A 5,061-nucleotide genomic window follows, 5' to 3' on the forward strand; every position below is an offset into this window, starting at 1 on the left:
ATACGTGTATAAGTAATATATTGTAAATGATATGAACCGAATATGCTTAAATTATGAAGATGGATTAGATCAGTTGTGGATGAACAATATGAATCCAGATCAAAATACTTTGAAGAGAGCTTTATGTTTCAGATGATTACAGTAATATGATATGAGAAAAAAGCTAACCTAAAAAAGGAGAGGATTACCCCTATTTATAGGTTTTCCGTTATGGGCCCTTAATACCATACAAAAAGCCTTTATGAATAAACCCTAAAAAGGATAAGGCTGATCCGTACGGTCTGACACCCGTACAGTTGTCAGCGTAAATGATCGAACGATTTTATGACGCGTGGTAACCTCACAACTGGTTACTCGGACCAACGGACACGCTCATCTGGGCTGAGACAATCCGGACCAACGGACACGCTCATCTGGGCTGACACAATCCGGACCAACAGACACGCTTATTTTGATCCGGGTTAGCTTTGTTCGATACAACATTCCTGGTGCGAAGCAAAGATTGAACGTACTCGTACCCATTTGGACCTATCTTTGACTCCGGCCTCATCAATCATGCATTGACCCGGTTTTTACCGTATACAATATTCTTTATGGAAATAATTGGTAATTTTATAACAAGAACAGGACATAAGTTTCACCATCATCTCAATATATGTAACATATGAATTTTAAACTAAGTTAATACAAATTATGATGGTAAATAAGCAAGACAAAGTTAGTCAATATATGTAACATATGAAAATAATTGGCAATTTTATAACAAGAAGATGACATAAGTTTCCACCATCACCTCAATACAAAACTAACATAGTACTAGATTATAATGTTACATAAACTATAGAAATAACGATTCATTTTCACTGCATTGCACACACCATGGCTGACACTAAAAAGCTTCATGTTGAATTGTTCCCATGGTTAGCTTTTGGTCACTTAATTCCATTTTTTGAACTTGCCAAGCAAATTACAAGAAAGGGTCACAAAGTTTCCTATATTTCAACTTCCAAAAACATCGATAGACTCCCAAAACTTTCTCAAAAGTTAAATTACTCCATAAATTTCGTTAATCTTTCTCTACCTTTAACCAACAGTCTACCACAGTGGCGAAGCCATAGCCCGGCAAGGGTGTTCAACCGGACACCCTTCACCAAAAAATTATACCGTGTAAACATGTCAATTATTACGTATTACAGACATATATTATATATTGAACACCTTTAATATATAGATTATATGAATTTGAACACCCTGGACAAAATTTCTAGCTCCGCCACTAGTCTACCAGAGTGTGCAGAGGCCACTAAAGATGTACCACTTGACAAGGTTCAGTCCCTCAAGAAATCCTTTGACCGACTCGAACCCGAGTTGATTGGGTTTCTCGAAGACTCGGTCCCCGATTGGATCATTTACGATTTTATCCCTTACTGGCTGCCCCCGATCGCGGGTAGACTTGGGATTTCACGTGCCTTCTATAGTACGTTTAATGCATGGTCTGGTGTAATTTTGGTCCGGCGAATGACATAATGGATGGTAATCTTCAAAGGATCAGGCCTGAGGATTTCACCGTTCCTCCAAAATGGATCCTTTTTCCATCTAATATTACGTATCGGCTATATGAAATAAATAGGCATTGTTGAATAGTAATTCAAAGTTTGACCTGTTAATTCCTTTTTTTTTTTTTTTGTACAAAAGTTAATTCCTTTTATTTGGTAGAGTAGTTGCTCTTTTTTTACTATCCGTTAGTCAAAATAAGGTCATAATAGATGCTTAAATTGTGCTAGTAATTGAGGATTTTTGTGAAGTTTTCGATTGAAAGTAAGCCTATAAACATACATGTTCACTTTGTTCTTCTCAGTGGAATACCAAGTTAGTTAATCCATATGTCCCAATTTATGTGATATACTTTGACTAGGCACAAAATTTAAGAAAGAAAAGAAGATTTTTGAAACTTGTGGTCTCAAAACAAGCCATAAATATTTATGTAGCTGTAAATCATTTCATTAAAGGTACAAGGAGGTAGAAATTTCATGTTAAATTATTTTTAAATATAGAAATGTATCATTCTTTTTGAGATAAACTAAAAAGGAAAGTGTATCACACAAATTAGGATAGATGGATCGTATTACTTATTAGTATTTAGTTTTCTCTCCACTCTCTTAGCCTTTGTTCCTACTTTTCATATTCTATTTAAATTTCCAACAGGTTTTTGCCCAATGATAAGAAAACATTTCCGGTGTTTCAGATTGGCATCGATTCGGGGCATCAGTTTCTGGTTGTGACGTGTTTCTAATTCAAAGTTGTAATGAGTTCGAGAAAGAATGGTTAGATCTCCTTCCCGAGCTGCATCGGAAACCTATTGTGTCAGTTGGCCTATTGCCACCTTCTTTACAAGATAACAAAGGTGACAAAGGCGATGCATGGGGTTTTATCAATGATTGGTTAGCGATGCATCGTGAAAAATTAGTTCTTTACGTAGCGCTAGGAACCGAGGCAACTCCGAGTCAAGATGAACTCACTGAGTTGGCTCATGGTTTGGAGCTAACTGGTTCGCCCTTTTTCTGGCTCTGAGAAAACAACACGATTTTTTATCGTTAAAGTTACCAGAAGGTTTTGAGGAACGTACCAAAAATCGAGGAATAGTATGGACAAGTTGGACCCCGCAACTCAGGATATTGGAACATGACTCGATCGGTGTGTTCTTGACTCATTGTGGTTGGGGTTCTGCTATAGAAGGACTTCAATTTGGTAAACCCCTTGTTATGTTACCTTTTTTGGGAGATCAAGCACTAAATGCTAGTGGTTTAGAAGAAAAAAATGTGGGCTTAGAAATTCCAAGAAATGAAAATGATGGAACTTTGACTCGGAACTCAGTGGTTGAGTCACTCAATTTGGTGATGAATGATGAGAAGGGAAAAATTTATTGGGAGAAAGCAAATGAAATGAGAAAAATATTTGGAAATATAGATTTAAGTGATAAATACATAGATGATCTTGTTGAGTATCTTCATAATAAAAGAACTATGCTTTGTAAATGGGGCATGAGTACTAATGTTCATCTACTTATTATTGGACCTGTTGCCGTAGGGAAATTTTCTCTTGTGGTGTAACACATTGAAACTAACTTCTATGTAGCATTCATTCTCTATAATAATATTTATTGTAATAATTTAATGTTTTAAAATCGATTTTTCATGTTGTTTTATTATATGTTCTCTATAAAACGTTTCGTTATAGTATCAAAAATATCCGAATAAACATTACCGTTATAAAAATGTTTGACTATATCTGAGGAAAAAGAAATCCAAAATAACTTGTTGACGCCTTCATACTCATGAGTTCAATGTCATTCATCCCTTTCAATTTATATGACTATTATCTTCATCTTGAGATGTCCCAATATCTTATGCAATTTCATTGATATTCTGTATAACTTTTACAACTTTCAAACAATTCCAATTAATTTAATCACACGACCTTAACTTTGTCCGAATGTCTCCTCTTCTCAATTATGGAATCAAAACAGATAAATTATGTATCCAATTGATTACTGTCATATCAAATGGAAGGGATATTAATACTAAAAAAGCAAAAGAATGAAACTGCATAAAAGGATCTGAGGGAAAGAAAAAAAAGGAGCTGATTTGCTACCGCATAAAAGTACTTATATGAAAAGTGTTTTTAATAAAATAAAATATTTTTAAAATTAAGCAGTTTTTGTAAACTTGGCCCCACATGTTCTAGAGTTCAGTTGAATTTTCAACTCACTCCATCTTGGCAAAACATCTTGGGATCTCTATTTAAACAATAACGTTCGTTTTATAAATTAGGTATGTTTAGTAGGGATCTATAAGCAGAAAGTGGTTATTGTCGGTATTCACATCAAATTACGTCCATTAACATGGTTAATGATAAATAAGTGAAAGACACATATTACTGTTTCGCCTTTGCTGAGCCAGAAAAACTTATGCAAAGAGCCAAAGATCATATTCATGCATTTATAAGTTGGGATAAACACTAGGTGTAAATAAATAGATTTTTGTCCAAGGATGTTATGTATTATAAGCTATATGATTGATTTATCTTTCTTTTTGTTTTCCAGATATATTTTAGAGTGTGCATCATCACGGGCAAATAATATCTGAAAGAGATTAACTGGTATCCGTTATTAGTGGAACTCCTTTTTACACGAAAAGTTTTGTTAGGTGTGAGATATCCTTATATTTAAAGTGGACTGTGGGCTTCTTCTCTAAGAGAAATATAAAAGTGATATGATCCCAGCAGATTTGTGTTAAATAAATATATATTAAATTGGGGGGTCCACTTACTCTTTAATGCTGATCATTCCAAAGAAAAAAGAAAATGACTTTTCTTCTTCAGCTCAATGTTCCATCTTTTTCCTTCTCAACTAAATAATGGAAATTTTGTTCCAACTAATTTTTTCAAAAATTAAAACTACACGTCTAGCCATGGTAAATTAAACATGCAATTTCTTTGAAGATTAGTGTTCAATTTTGGTTGTCATCCTTGCTGATACTAAAAGAAAAAGTTGACATCTGATGTTAAAAAAGAATAAAAAATTAGTTCCAGATCTTGATTTTTTCTGTCTAAGAGCCCGTTTGGATTGACTTATAAGTTGCTTATAAATTACTTATAAGCTGTTTTCAGCTTTTTTGAGTGTTTGGCTGGCCAGCTTAAAGTTATTTTATGTTTAAAATAAACTCAAAAAAATAATTGGGTCCATTTGACTTAGCTTATCTAAAGCATCTTGTAAGCTGAAAACAACTTATAAGCCAAAAAAAAATAAGTTAGACTACCCAACTTAATTTTTTTACTTATAAGCTGCAAACAGCTTATAGCCATAAGCCCATCCAAACAGGCTCTAAATCTAGCTCAATTACTTGAATCTTCTCCTGCCACTTTCATTTTATCCTGGTGGTATATATGTACCAAAATAAGGTTCAGCTCTTCATTTTCTTATTTGAAAAATTTGACAACAGAATGTGATTGTACAAATACAATTTATTTGAAGAGAAAAATAAAGAAGAAATAAGTTCATAG

General features: G+C 33.8%; 1 pseudogene; it reads left to right on the forward strand.

The window, feature by feature from the left end:
• The first annotated feature begins 879 nt into the window (after positions 1 to 879).
• Positions 880 to 3,110, forward strand: LOC132615339 (UDP-glycosyltransferase 91B1-like; annotated as a pseudogene).
• The last annotated feature ends 1,951 nt before the right edge of the window (positions 3,111 to 5,061 follow it).

This window comes from Lycium barbarum, chromosome 10, assembly GCF_019175385.1.
Source record: "Lycium barbarum isolate Lr01 chromosome 10, ASM1917538v2, whole genome shotgun sequence".
Lineage (NCBI taxonomy): Eukaryota > Viridiplantae > Streptophyta > Magnoliopsida > Solanales > Solanaceae > Lycium > Lycium barbarum.